General features: G+C 38.2%; 2 non-coding genes across 2 annotated transcripts; one reads left to right on the top strand and one right to left on the bottom strand.

Moving 5' to 3' along the window:
- Positions 1-5,936: 5,936 nt before the first annotated feature.
- On the top strand, positions 5,937-6,016 carry Trnal-uag. The gene has a single exon. It is a non-coding gene; the product is annotated as a tRNA-Leu (tRNA).
- Positions 6,017-6,297: 281 nt separating this feature from the next.
- Trnaq-cug lies at positions 6,298-6,369 on the bottom strand. The gene has a single exon. It is a non-coding gene; the product is annotated as a tRNA-Gln (tRNA).
- Between the last annotated feature and the right edge of the window lie 9,117 nt (positions 6,370-15,486).

Here is a 15,486-nt window from a genome sequence, read left to right as displayed (position 1 = left end):
CCTTTCAAGCCGACTCGGCAAACGGTTGACCGTGACGTTTCTTTACTTCACCGAAAATTTTTTTTCTTTTCTTCTACGTTGGTAAGAACTCTGAAAGGATTCCACGAAATTTTTTTGCCAAATTTTTGCGAATCGCCGGTCTATGTTCTACGATTTTTTAAAACCATCTGATGAAAAAAAAAAACAACAAAAAAACTACCACATTGATTTTTGGTAGAAACGAGAAGAGAAGAAAAAAAGAAAATAAAAAAAAACAAACCATCTGGTTTCCGAAATCAAACATTTTCACGAGTGAAATTCGATGACGGAGGAAGGAGTAGAAGAAAAACACCGATCTTAAACTTTTTAAAACGGAAGAAAAAAAAAACAGACGAGGGAATTTTCATGTATAGATACTGTAAGGATATAAAGAATTATAGAATAAATTAAACAGGTTCCTGAGCTTGTAAAGCGAGTTAACACAGACAGCGAAATTAAGAGGTTTTATTGGTAGATGCGTGTTATCAGTTTAAAGTTTGAAACGAGACTATTTTTACAATAATACCGATCGACGCAGCAAGATTATTCACTTTGTGTGTCGCGTGAAAGCTCTTGTATGTATTTTTTATCCATGACGACTGCTAGATCAGAAATGGAGGCAGAACGGCTGATCTCACCCTTTGTAACAATGTTATACATACGATACGTACAGAAAAGTGTATTGATAAGTATAAACGATTACGGAAAGTAACGCGTGGAGGTTTGAGTCTATGATGTAAATATAAAAAGTGTCGAAAAAAAAAGAATCCAAAACTGCATAATAACAGGGACTAGGGCCGAAGGTTGAAAGTTTGTCGAATAATTGGCGCAACAGAATTCCCCGCATCGTTCGGAAAGGGTAAATAATGTACAAAAATTGCACCGTTGGCATTTGTTTCGACGTAGGGAAAAAATTATAGACGCTGTAACGCGATATAACTTCAGGGGTTGGTGCAGCAGCAGCAGCAGCAGCGGCAGTTTTTTTTTTTTTTTTTTTTTTCCTTTTCTCGTTCGTCATTTTTTCCCCCGTCACGCGATCTGCAGAAGTTGCAGAATGCGATGCACACGCGGATTACGTGTATAATGTAATTTCGTGTACCTGCGGCGGTCGGTTAATGTTTATAAGTGGATTATAAACGCGAAGTGAGTCGCGAATCACGCTGATACGGTGCAGCATAGCGTATAGCTGCACTCGAACCTCATCTCCTCATCTCCTCATCCTCTGACATCCCGTGCCTGCGGACAAACGGCGCGTTTTCCGAACTTCCCGCTTCACTTGCTTTTCATCCTCTACCGCAGATCACGTCATCAAAGCAACTTATACCGACCCCCCCCCCCCCCTGCTATCCGCTTGTTGCAGCTACGTGCATTTGTCATTCCGATGCCCCCGTTACGCATGCACGGTGCACCGTTGATCAACCCTTTTATTTTTACTCCTCTTGTATCGCGGCTGAAACGACGTTTCATCCGGTAATTTTATAAAAGTCCGCAGCTCCGCGACTAAACGGGTTTTGCTTCTTTCTCTCTCTCTCTCTCTCTCTCTCTCTCTCTCTCTCTCGCTCTCGTCTCTGGTCTTTGCGGACATTTTGTTCTTTTCTCTGACGTGACTTTTAGCTATTTTTTATTTTTCTTTCTTGATTTATCACGTATCAACGCGTATCAATGATCATTTCGACGTCACGACATTTAAGAAATCACACTCTCAATGTTTATTCTTTCTAGAGACTGTAATGAATTTCGAGTTTTGTTCATAGTTTCGTGCCTTGTATGTTTTTGTAAAAAACGAACTTCGGTGCAGTCTTATTGACAATGTGTAGAGGAAAGTTGATTTAGATAAATTCATTTTTGATTTTCTTTTTAATTCTACGATGTTTTTTCGTTTTTTTTCTCAATTTTCTCTTCTACCTCAAGTTCTATACTTTCGTTTCGCTTTGATTATTCGAATGAAAGCTGAGAAAATTTCTTGTCAATTAAAAATAATCTTCAACCACTTTGAGAACTTGAATAATTGGTCTTTTCATACGTAATTTGAATTCTTAAATTTACATAACTGTACTAACGAGTCGCGCAATTATTTGAATATAAATAAATCGTTGATATCAGTGCAATATTTACCAACAAAATTTATCGTAACAGATAAAGTTCTGAAGCTGATAGTCGAGAAAACGTATAGCCTTTTACAAAAAAAAAATTGAATTTCAACTTGAAATGAAAGTTTTGTAGGTTGAAAAGAAAGCTATCCTTGAAAGTTGTAAAAAGGAATCGAAACAATTTTACTTATCTCCAATGAGTAAAAAATTGTGGCATCGCATCGAAGCAAGGGTGGCCTAGGATCGTGTAAAAATGAAATTACTGAAAATAAAATTAACCCCTGATATGGTTCCGCGCATATGAGAGGTGAACCACGGAGCTTGCAAGCCTTCCTGCCCTTCGGCGTAGTGCATTCTGGGCCTGTGTGTATTGTCGGTGGTCGCAGAAGGGGGAGGAGGGCGGCTGTGCCAAACCATTTTTCGGTTTTAAATTACACCGAAAATTGAGCCTCGCAAATTACTTCCAATTACTCGATGCCGCTTTTGCTGCCGCGAGCTAAAAAAATTAAAAAAATGTATGCGATAAAAATGAAGAGAGGAAAATATTGCCAAGGGATGATAGCGACCGTTCTTTTAATGGGCAAGTAATTTATTTTCAATAATTATACCGAAATTGATGTACATTTTACAGTAAATTAGTACACTTAATTATTGAAACGAAGAATAATCCTCTTAAAAGGATATTAAATTTAGACTAGCTGTGAGGTACGTTTTTTAATTGTAACTGGTACATGATTAATTAGATTTATAAATTATATAGTCTTAGATCTGATGAGATCCAGACAAAATTTCGAATCAATTTAAACACTAGGCTATTTCTTTCCGGGGTATTAAACGGGTGTTTGTCAAAAGCTTTCGTGTACACAGGGTATTTACAAGTGAAAACTGCAATTTGTCGGGTTGCCTAGCACCGAGGAGAAGAAATATCGGTAAAACAGATACTCCAAGTTATCGATAGGTGGCCCGTGTTGTCAAGTTGTGTGGATTTGTACAAGCAGTTGTTTCGTTGTTTAAAACTTATGCCGGAGCGTTTAGTGATCGCGTTCCGGAGTCACGTTAAAGTCGTTTTATGACTTGACTTGACTCAAATGATAACGACTCGGTAGGCCTGTCTTACCGATATTTGTCCCCCTCGATGGTAGGCAATTCAACATCGTTTACTTTCAAACACCCTGTACAAGTAGCAAAATTTACCGTGTAAATTCTGACACAATCACAGCTTCGTTATATTTCTTTGGCAGTCGTAGACGGATAAATTTCACCTTTATTACGCGTAATAGAATAACTAAACAAACATAACCGAATGGGAAAAATAAGGAAATGAAGTACACGGGCATAGCATACGACTCATTCCGTGAGGATGTATATGTTTATATATATGTATAAACGTAATTTCGAACGGGGATTTTCGCCCTGATATATATTCAACGTATGCGGGGGCGTAATTCGCTCGGTGCAAGTCATCCAAGGGATGATCCATGCGTTTATATCCGAGAGTGGAGGAGTGTAAGGTGAGGTGCAAGCGTGGTTGATGTTGTGCCGTGCGTTGCCTTCCGCGTGGAGAAGATGACGCGTTATCAATCATTCGACGACAGCTTCGAAACGCGGAGCGAAGTGGTCCAGTGATGCTGCTAAACGTGATGCTAAGCAGCCATTTTATACCCCTTATATCCCTACATCGGCTTCTGTTGCTTCGTTCTCTGCGGGGACGTGTTGAAAGATCATTTTTTTTTTTCTTTTTCTTCCTCTTTGCTTCTTTATTGATGAAAAGTAGATTTTTCAGATCACATCGTTTTGGCATCGTATTTTAGATCAGACGTATCGCCAAGTTTTACGATTCTCTGTATCGCTTGTGATAAATATTTCGAAACGCCCAAGTCTTTGATATTTCTTGACAAAGGTTATTGTAAAATTTTTTATTCGATTTGTAGAATTATTCAGGCACATGTTTTACCCGCTTCGATGGAATCGGCTCGTAGTCGACTCGTAGAAGCGGTTAATTACCGTATATAGAGAATGACACGTTTCTTTTTATCAAAAAAAAAAAAATATGCGCAGTTCTTTACGTTTGAATTATTTTTGTTGAGGTACGGTAGGAAGAAAAAAAAAAATTACGTACCGTATAACTTGTCAAATTTCTGAGTTGCCTGAAAGTAATTGCAAAGTAGAAAAAAAAATCAAAATTAGTATATTTACGGAGAACGGTATATACGCTTTTTTTTTCTTCGTCTTTGGTAAAAAAGTGATATTTTTTGAGAAATCTGATTCATTCGTCGTTGTATCCATTTTAATTTATCGTCGAACTGAACAGGCAACCATTATTTTCATCATCCCACCTGGGTTCCCTAAAAAATTAGTATCGCCACAAAAATCATCGCTTCACTTATAAAAAAAAAAAACGCAACAAAATTTCTCATCAAAAGCGATAAGGTAGCTTCAACTTCTGTCCAATCTATTTTTGTTATTTATTCTCTTCTTCATTCGGAGGGGACCGTCGCGTTGCACAATAATAATAATAATAATAATAGAGATACCATTTCTTTTTCCGCAGCTTCTATCTTATTTTTTCTTCTAATTTTCTTTTTAGTTTTCTTTTTCTCCACCCCGCACGCTTTATCTCCACGTTTACCGTTATTACACTAGGTATATAGAAAGTTTACGCAAATTTAGGGATCGATCGATCGTTCCTACGTTGCGGCGCGCTGCGGAACGATCTTATTATATCGCCTTATGTCCTCCCTTGGGAACCTTGATCTCCCTGCAATCGCGGTGAAATAAAGCTCAGCGAAAAGATCTTCTCTCTCTCCCTTACACCATATATATATATATATATATATAAGGAATTCTCCGTAATCTTGGCCACTTTTTTTAGTCAATAATGCGGATATTTTTTATATTCCGTGAGTTTGTGATATTATTCGAGAAAGACGTCTACGAATTATTTCCGATTCTTAGGACGAACCCTTTGGGAAATGACATCGTTTTTTCAAGTCGGTACAAAAAGCAAGCTATTGGTTGTACGAAAAAACTTGCCGCATAACAAAGTTATCATTTGTTTTCAACTGAAAGTACAAAAATCAAGTTTTTCAAATCGGTGGACATAATTCGATGATTGTTCGATCGATTCACTTAAAATTTGTACCACATATGCTTCATTCCTTTATCTTGGAATTCAGTCGGACAGATTTTTAACAAATTTTCCTTTCCACTTTTTCAACTCGAATCACTGTGTACAAAAATGAGAAATTGTTGCTTTTTTTGGTTCATACGGTCGGGATTTTTAAAAATTTTGGAAAATCAAAAATGTTACCACTGAAATTCTAGTTTCATATCTTAACTTCGAAATGACGTTTGGTTTTTTTTTTTTGGTTCAGACCAGCCGTTTAGCCGGAGGGATCACCGCCGTAGAAAAATTTCACGAATACTCGAATATGTGTACTTTGTTATAAAAAAAAAAAGTGGAGGTCTGAATGAAACAGAATGACAATAACAACAAATCGGCCGTTTTTTCGGCCTCTAATGTAACCCAAGTTCCCTTAAGCATCGGTGAGTGAAATTAATCCAGGATATTTCTGCACATAATTCATTGCGTCAGATGGATTTTTTCATCTTCTTTATTCACGATCATCACGAATACTGAATATTTTTAATGTCAACGCAGAAGAAATTCGTGTTTTTGCGGGTAAGGTGATTTATCGTCGTTTGGAAAATCTGAATCTTTGTTTTTTTCGCCAACTCAAGTGGCGAATAAAATTTTTTATCGGGTCGTTTCATACTCTCCGAATATCTGGTTCATTTATACCGTCATAGATGTCAGCTGTTATCGAAGGCAGCGTGGCCGAGCGGTCTAAGGCGCTGGTTTTAGGCACCAGTCCGAAAGGGCGTGGGTTCGAATCCCACCGCTGTCAGAATTTTTTTTTTTTTCTCCATTTGAATTCGTTGCCAAATCGTCTTGTTTCCGGGATCTCGAGGTCCGACATAGGATGCGATAATACGAAGCTACAGCGAGTGTGAAATACCAATATTTAATGTTTGGAGTGTAAACAAAGGATACTCGATATTTGAAAACGAGTAAATAGCGTGACGCGGTACGTTCGTATTTGCGTAAAATAAACGGTTGTGGAGAAAATAAAGAAAGAAAGAAAAAAATCAGAAAGAAGAATAAAACACGGAGAGATGAAAAAAAACAAGGTCCCACCGAGATTTGAACTCGGATCGCTGGATTCAGAGTCCAGAGTGCTAACCATTACACCATGGAACCTTTTCGTTATCTGAGATAATACGAGAATTCAAATTACCAACGCTAATCGACGATGGCGAGACTGAAAGGATGGGAAACATGGCGATTCGTTGAATCTCGTGAGAATTTTACGATTCGTTTAATTTTTTTCATCGGCAATGCAGCGTGAGATCACACGAAGTAGACTCGATGACGAATCGTCAGTCAAGTACAACCGTGTGCAGGTATCATGTATCTGGGGATGTAGCTCAGTGGTAGAGCGTTCGCTTTGCATGTGAAAGGCCCCGGGTTCGATCCCCGGCATCTCCAAATTTTTTTTCCAACCTTTTCTCTTGTCTAGTTTTTTTGTGTCACCGGTTATATTACGATTTTTTTTGTTACGTTTTGTTGCGTTCTTTTTCTTTTTTTAATATTATCATCGGATCTGGGATACTCGACGGTGAAAAAAATATATAGGATCAGAGAGAAAATAGTTTTTGTTTTTTTTTTTTTTTTTTCTTAGCGATTCGATTTTTAAAATATTCTTTTGATAAATCCATTTTTTGTGTTTTGAATTCCGTTGTAGTGCCGATTTTTTTGTTTCTATAAGATTATCAATTTGTATATGGGGGGGTGGGGGAGCTTTCTACGTGAAAAATTTCAGTATACGGTTGACCATGATATTTTTTGATTTCGTCAAGGATTTTTTCCTATGTTGGTACGACCTATCAAAACCTTCACCAAAAATATTCAAGTTTTTTCAGACACTCGTATCTATTATCTTGAACTTTAAAACCCACCTCAAAAACAACCAAATGGATATTTTTTAATCAGGAAAAACAAAAAACAATTTTACTCTGAATTTTAGGTGAGAATATTTTATTTGGAAAACGGAATGTTTTTATTCTTGTTCAAAAAAAAAAAAAGTAACGTTTCAAGTGTATTTGTGATGGGTTTTGAAAATTCACTAGGTAAAGAAAAAAAAAAATTGTTCGCACGAGCCGCATACAAGTATAGGAAAAATCATTGATAATATGAAAAAATGTCTCGGTCAACCAATCACCAAGTTCACATGGAAAGTCCCATGTATAACCTCGTATGATACGACAATCGGATCATTTCGTGGGGTTTAGCTGAGTCTAGTCGTGACGGAATTGAAAGCGCTCGGGGTTTTTGAATCAGTCACACCGTTTATCTCAGCATGGGACGATTCTTATCGCCGAGGAGATGACGGTGTTCATTTTCCAGGGGTTAAATAGGCCCGGAAACAGCATGGAAATATCACTCTGGCAGAGATTGAATACCTACTCGGCAATAAGTCGTTGTACGCATTCAGGGGGGACGAAGCCCTGAACGCAAAAAAATGTACAACCTTAACACGGTCGATGTGTGTTCGGTAATCGTGGTGCACTGACAATGAGAGAAATTTTTATTTCCGGTTACCGCTCGGTCCTTGACTATTTTCATTCCTTACCACAATCGAAAAATATTGTTCTAGGTAGAAAATGAAAATTAGTTTTATAGCAAGAATAAATTGACGTCAAAGCCTCGTTTAGCTAAAAAAAGTAGAGTAAACCTCACAAACCGATTTTGCGTTGCGACAACCAAAAAAGGATCGTTTTTCGTAATTCCAACAATATTCGAACACCTTTTGTTCAACGATACCTGTTTTAGAAACAGCAAAATTACATATTTTGCTGGACTAGTGGTTAAAATGATCCCTCTTAAAAATCATAATTTTCCAATACACTTTTCGCGGTATATAATTTACAATCAGATATTAATAATCATACGCTGTTCGGAGTATTCACCAAATTTATACTCCATCACCTCGAGACAAAACGGCTCGAAAATCTCGTCGCGATCGATGTCACCAACGAAATAGTTTTCGCGTCGCGGTAAACGCGGTAATATTATCCACCCAGTGAAATCTGGTATAATAAAAAAAAAAAAAAAAAAAAATGGGTGCGTGTACTTATGTACACGCGTGAGAAGTTATACTTCTTTGGCATTATTAGAAAATACACAACATGTCAAAATCTTCTGTCACACAATGATAAAGAAAAGAAGTATGTAATAAAAAACAATAAAACAAATAACGGATGTCTTACATTATGTTTAAATAATCTATTAAATTTTTGTCACGAACTTTTTATTAAGTGTTCTATTAAATTTATTTCCTCATTTTGTAAATATTAAAAAACCAATAATAAATATTCAACATTGATAACTTAATAATATTTAGTATTAATTGTATTAAATAATGATATTTTAATTTATATCAATAAATAATACATACGGATAACTAACCTCAATTATATTGGAGCACTTGAAAAAGTATTTTAGCACAATTTTTTCACTAATATTCACAAATAGTAAATAATATTAATCCAAATATTCAATTTAAATCACTACTGAATATATTTTATTGCCACATATATAATTCGCACTTGTATGAAAATAAAACACGTGTTGTGACTGTAGAAACTAAAACCATGCGGATAAATATTATAAATGAATATGAAAACGGTGATCAGAGGCGACAGGCGTACCAACATTAGCTTTTTTTCGAGACTTAATGAATTCGGTTGAGTGGGCAACTTCGTCCTGTTAATTTTGTGTTACAGTTTTGTGTTACAGTGATGCGCGCGCATCCTGAAATTTCACTCTCATCAGTTTTTCATAACGCGCCTAAAGAAGTATAACTTCAAAAAACAAAAAAAATGCAACAGTCGTACGAGATTTTAGGAAACGGTCGAACGCCTGCAAATCTTCCCTTTCGACTCTTCGACGCGACGTAATTCGTTCGACCGTTACGCTGCGCGCTGCTGCGCCTTTTACGTTTCACGTACATACATGCCTGTAAGTTTATAGATACGTACGTATATATTGAACATACACGTGTGTATATATATATATATATATATATATATATAATATAATGTAATATAATATATACATATAATCCGACGGTGGCGTAACTACGTGAAAACAACATAAAAATCTCGGGGATATGATAGGGTATAATATTCTCGGGGCTCACCGTTTTGACCCTGGACTTCGGGGAGGGTCAGCAGTCGAGCGTGTCACCATTCCGCCACCCTTATAACAAAATTTTATTTACGAATATACTTATTTTTTCCTCTCATTCCATACACCGCGCCTCCCTCTCTCTCATTTCTCTTCTTTTTCACGTTTTTTTTTTATTTTTCTCTTATTTCACGTTTCTACATTATATCATGTACTTTATGTACACGCTGCAGATATACAACACACGTACAACACTCGCATGCGATATTATCTTACGTACCTATTTTTTTTTTTTTACGCAGCGATCGTTCACCCGCGGCGATTGCCGAGGAATAAATTTTTATTTCTTACTCGCACGTACGTTCGAAAATATCACAATGAATAATGATCGAATGTCGTAAAATAGTTTCGGGAGTACAATTTGGAGAGTTAAGTATATTACGAGGGGTTGATCGCTGTTGTAATCGGTTCACGCGTGTGTTACTGTAATCCCTTGTAATTACTGTAATATTTTGTTCCAACGTGTAATTTTTGTAATCCTCGGTAATCCTTTTTTTTTTTTTGTAATATCCGCCGATCGTTTGCTATCTCTGTTAGTTCTTTGTAATTTTTTCTGACTCCTGCAGTCTCTATAACCGTTTGTAATCCTTTGTAATCCTTGCAATCTTTTGTAATCCTTGTAATTCTTTGCAATACCTTTAATAATTTGAATCAATTCGTAGTCTTCGTAATTGCAGTAATCGGTGTATGCTATTTTTGCACAGTGATCAACCCCTCGGTGTGTTACACGTCTGTAGATTTCACGGTTTTCCTTCGATTCGTGGATTTTCGGGACAAATTTTTATCGCCGTATCCGATACAGTGTAACTTTAGTGTCACGTTTGTTTACCCGTAAAGAAACAGCGAATTTTCTAAAATCGTGGGAGTGTATTATTTGGTATACGCAAATTCTACTTTACGTTCCAAGTATACACAGGTATAGAGGTATAATCGGGAAAAAGGAATTCAGACTCTCGTCAGAGTAAAAACTGCGCTGGAATAATGAAGAAAAGGGAGTTATAGAGAGAAGGGGAAGTAAAGGTGATGTCGGAGTGTTTGAAATCCATCAGATGGAAAGGATCACCGCCGCGTCTGCAACGGCTCTCTAAATTTCAAGGGAAAAAAGCAGTTTCAGTTTCAGTTTCAGTCACTGTTTCGTTCCTCGGCGTTAGAGCAACGCTATGTACGACATATTATACCCAACTACCTAAAAGGGTATATCGTATATACGTGTACTTGTACCGTAGGATTGACAATGGAACCGGAGCTGCAGACAGTTTTTGTCCATTCCCGGTTTATTTGTATCAAGCGAAGGATTTCACTCGACCGTGTATAGCTGCATAGTTTGCACACTTTAACGCCAAAATTGTGACTCGCGTTGAACGATCGTGCGTGTTGGTACTATCGGTGTGCAATATCATACCCTTGGAAGGAAGGAGAAGGAGGACGAGGAGGGTGAGCTCGGGCTTCAAATATTTATGCGGCTAATTTTGAGCGGAATTTTTAGAGTCGAAGGAAAATTCTGTGCCCGAGGTACGGAGGAGGATTGAAAAGACGCGGAGGGAATTCCGGCAACACCCTCCGACATCGTCGCTGCTTGATTCTCCAGATGCCGCGCAATGCTCGACACCCAAAGAAGCGAAATATCCTCCAGACTGAAATAACAAGGTGTATACGTCTACCGCCTTTAATCATGATATTAAACATTTACGATTTCTCTCTTCTCTTTCCATTCATCTCATTCTTTTTCAATGTTTCCCTACGTACAATGCGTAGATGTACGGGTTCTTCAACTTCTCTCCTCATTTATCCCCTCTTTTGTATCAACTCAGGCTTGGTTACGGAATGTCGCAACTTCGTGAATTCAAGTGACTACAATCGACTTCCGAATCGAAGTTAGCAAAGTCAACCTAATGAAACCATTGACACAAAAATCACCTTTTCAAAACTTTGGAATCACTTGACGGAGTACGCGTAACGTACATAGGTATGGATTCTTCAACTTTTCTCTACATTTATCTTCTCTTTTGTATCGAATGAGGTTTGGTTGATCATCGTGAGATAAGGAATGTCGCAACTTCGTGTATTTTGCTGACTACAATCGACTTCTGAATCGAAGTTAGTAAAGTCAACCTAATGAAACCATTGACACAAAAATCACCTTTTCAAAACTTTGGAATCACTTGACGGAGTACGCGTAACGTACATAGGTATGGATTCTTCAACTTTTCTCTACATTTATCTTCTCTTTTGTATCGAATGAGGTTTGGTTGATCATCGTGAGATAAGGAATGTCGCAACTTCGTGTATTTTGCTGACTACGATCGACTTCTGAATCGAAGTTAGTAAAGTCAACCTAATGAAACCATTGACACAAAAATCACCTTTTCAAAACTTTGGAATCACTTGACGGAGTACGCGTAACGTACATAGGTATGGATTCTTCAACTTTTCTCTACATTTATCTTCTCTTTTGTATCGAATGAGGTTTGGTTGATCATCGTGAGATAAGGAATGTCGCAACTTCGTGTATTTTGCTGACTACAATCGACTTCTGAATCGAAGTTAGTAAAGTCAACCTAATGAAACCATTGACACAAAAATCACCTTTTCAAAACTTTGGAATCACTTGACGGAGTACGCGTAACGTACATAGGTATGGATTCTTCAACTTTTCTCTACATTTATCTTCTCTTTTGTATCGAATGAGGTTTGGTTGATCATCGTGAGATACGGAATGTCGCAACTTCGTGTATTTTGCTGACTACGATCTACTTCTGAATCGAAGTTAGTAAAGTCAACCTAATGAAACCATTGACACAAAAATCACCTTTTCAAAACTTTGGAATCACTTGACGGAGTACGCGTAACGTACATAGGTATGGATTCTTCAACTTTTCTCTACATTTATCTTCTCTTTTGTATCGAATGAGGTTTGGTTGATCATCGTGAGATACGGAATGTCGCAACTTCGTGTATTTTGCTGACTACGATCGACTTCTGAATCGAAGTTAGTAAAGTCAACCTAATGAAACCATTGACACAAAAATCACCTTTTCAAAACTTTGGAATCACTTGACGGAGTACGCGTAACGTACATAGGTATGGATTCTTCAACTTTTCTCTACATTTATCTTCTCTTTTGTATCGAATGAGGTTTGGTTGATCATCGTGAGATAAGGAATGTCGCAACTTCGTGTATTTTGCTGACTACAATCGACTTCTGAATCGAAGTTAGTAAAGTCAACCTAATGAAACCATTGACACAAAAATCACCTTTTCAAAACTTTGGAATCACTTGACGGAGTACGCGTAACGTACATAGGTATGGATTCTTCAACTTTTCTCTACATTTATCTTCTCTTTTGTATCGAATGAGGTTTGGTTGATCATCGTGAGATACGGAATGTCGCAACTTCGTGTATTTTGCTGACTACGATCTACTTCTGAATCGAAGTTAGTAAAGTCAACCTAATGAAACCATTGACACAAAAATCACTGTTTAAAAACTTTAGAATCACTCGATGGCGTTCAGTTACCAAAAACCGATGATTACGCGGTACGCTTTGCTTCATTACGATGGTTTACCGAAGTTCCTGAAGTTTCTAAAAATGTGTCCTCGCGTAATCTTCACCAACACTTGACTTCTGGAACGGTCAACCGTTTTTCGCTCTCTTTCCGAATCTGCACCTTCGAATATGCGAAGAACGAATTCCAAGCTTGCTCGCGCCGCGATGTTTCATCGGGATTCTTTGGGATTAATTTTTCTTCCTGTCTCTGGAACGCGGATTCTTTCGCGAATCATACCGCCGGCCATTATTCGCACGCTTTGCACGACGCGACTCTGTGCCGCTGCTTATATGCACGTACATCATTTTTCTTGTCACTTGGAGACATTGTCTTCTCGCCTGGATTATGTCCTCCTTAATATACCCTCGCGCACACGCGTTCCCTGTACCATATTGATGATACGGCAGACCGCGAGGACGCAGCTTGTGAATCGGCTCAATCTAGACCGTGTTCAGGTTTGTTTTCCTTTCGTGTGCAATTTGTCATCCATTGTCTGACCGCACACGTGGGAGAGAGAGAGAGAGAGAGAGAAACTCTGTATATACCCACCATGTACAACTCCCGTCCACCGAACAGTTATTTATGGCTTCTCGAGTTAGTTGATTAAATTTTTTTTTTTTTCCTCTCCCTTCTCCCTATTCCGCCATCGCCGTTCAGCTTCGTTTTCAAAAAACTGAGGGTGAAAAGAGACTGCGGATTAACGAAAAGAAAAAAAAAAAACTATGGAAAAATCGTACCTATAATATCTAGGTACAGTCGTAGGATGATTGAAAAATTACTCCACGATACGTTGGATTGAAATTTTCGTTTCCTATCGCGTTGAAGAAAACAATTTTGCTCAACTGACGTACGTGATAACGCGACGCGACGGTGTAAAGAATATTTTATGAAATTCGAATCACTTTGCTTGAACCGTCAAGTTACGGAAAACCGCTTTGGTCGAAGGCTCGGGGGGTTAGAGAGAATATCGAATTCGTCGTCGAGGAAATCCGTAATTCAATTTCACGCTGCGCAAACATCTCGCAGTCTCCGGTTGTAAACCGACTTCATCTATCTATATACGTATATAAGTATTACAAATACGATTTTGCACGCGAACGATGTCGGGGGACGTTGTCGATGCACGTTGCCCGGCATTTCGCCTCTGCTTTAAACCATTTTCCAATTTTCATACGGGCGGAAAGATCGAGTTACAAAGTGAGCATGAGATAAGTTGATTGCCGTTTCAGAACGAGGCGAGAGAGAGAGAGATCCTCTTGGAACTTGCCGTGCAGGGGATTCGGCCTTTCGATTTATCCACCAACGTCACCTTCGGTTACAATGCTTGCCATTCTTTCTTCCTTTTGCAAAATGTGGTGTAAAAAATATTTCACCAATGTTAAATTTCGACTGTAACCTACGTACGTTTCACAATTTATTCATTCATTGATATATATTTTTTCTATCGAAAGTTCGGGTATGTTTGGCACACTGAGAGAAATTTTTACTTCCGGTTACAAAAAAGGATCGACGATAGCACAAAATGGTTAAGCGTGCTTCGTTTTTCGTAATTCCAACAATATTCAAACAGTTTTTTTTTTTAACGATACCGGTTTTGCTCAATTTTTCTAGCTACCGTAACAAATAAAATTTTTCTCAGCGTGCCTCTAGACTGTTGGAAAAATTTAACTGAACGTAATGTCCCAGCAGATTAACTGTATATTTGTGTTATTTGTTACACTCGTGTCAAGCGAATATGACACACATTTTTAATTTATTTTTTTCACCAAGTAATAAATTAAAAAATGGTTGAAAAATTAACCCAAAAATTTTGATGGATCTTTTGGAATATAATTTTTTTGTTTTTTTTGTTTCCAACAGTATAATTCGTTTATTCGTCTCCCCTATTTTTTTTCTCAAATCTTGTTTTTTTTTTTTTTTTTTTTTTTCTCTCTCCTCTCTTTGAATCTTGTTTTCCTCACTTTGCGACGAACGAAAGGCGATACTAGAGTAACAGATGCAGCGGCGTTGGAATTGAAAGTAAAACGAAGACGCGAGCGTTTTGTGTCGCACATTTACCGAAATTGTTTTGACACCCGATTTAGCCCCCCCCCCCCCCCCCAATCTCGTCTCGTTCCGCGTCCCAACCCTTGGGGATTTCGCGTTTATCGAGGGAACGTTAAAAGGGATGGGGGGGGGGGGGGGGGGGGGCAGTAGGTGAAACACGGGGTGTCGAGTTTTGACAAGTTACACCGTCCGATACTCGGAGAGAGGCCAACGCATGTCACGGATGATTAGAAACGTGAGGCTTTGACGTGTCGCGGGTGGAGAATATCGCCAAGGACAAGTTCGTAATCGCGTTAAAGTTTAGCGACTCTCCGCTTTCACGACATACCGAAAATTAGTCACACGCGCGACGCGTTTTTCACACCGCGGCGGTCGATTACCTTTTACGTACGTATACGTATACCACCCGAACGCATTTGCTCGTATGGAAGAAGGCAATTAGGCTGAAGTACGTTTAAAGTAAGCCGAAAGTCC

This window comes from Neodiprion fabricii, chromosome 5, assembly GCF_021155785.1.
Source record: "Neodiprion fabricii isolate iyNeoFabr1 chromosome 5, iyNeoFabr1.1, whole genome shotgun sequence".
Taxonomy (NCBI): domain Eukaryota; kingdom Metazoa; phylum Arthropoda; class Insecta; order Hymenoptera; family Diprionidae; genus Neodiprion; species Neodiprion fabricii.
Note: the sequence above shows the minus strand (reverse complement) of the source record. Positions and strands in the feature narration are given on the sequence as shown.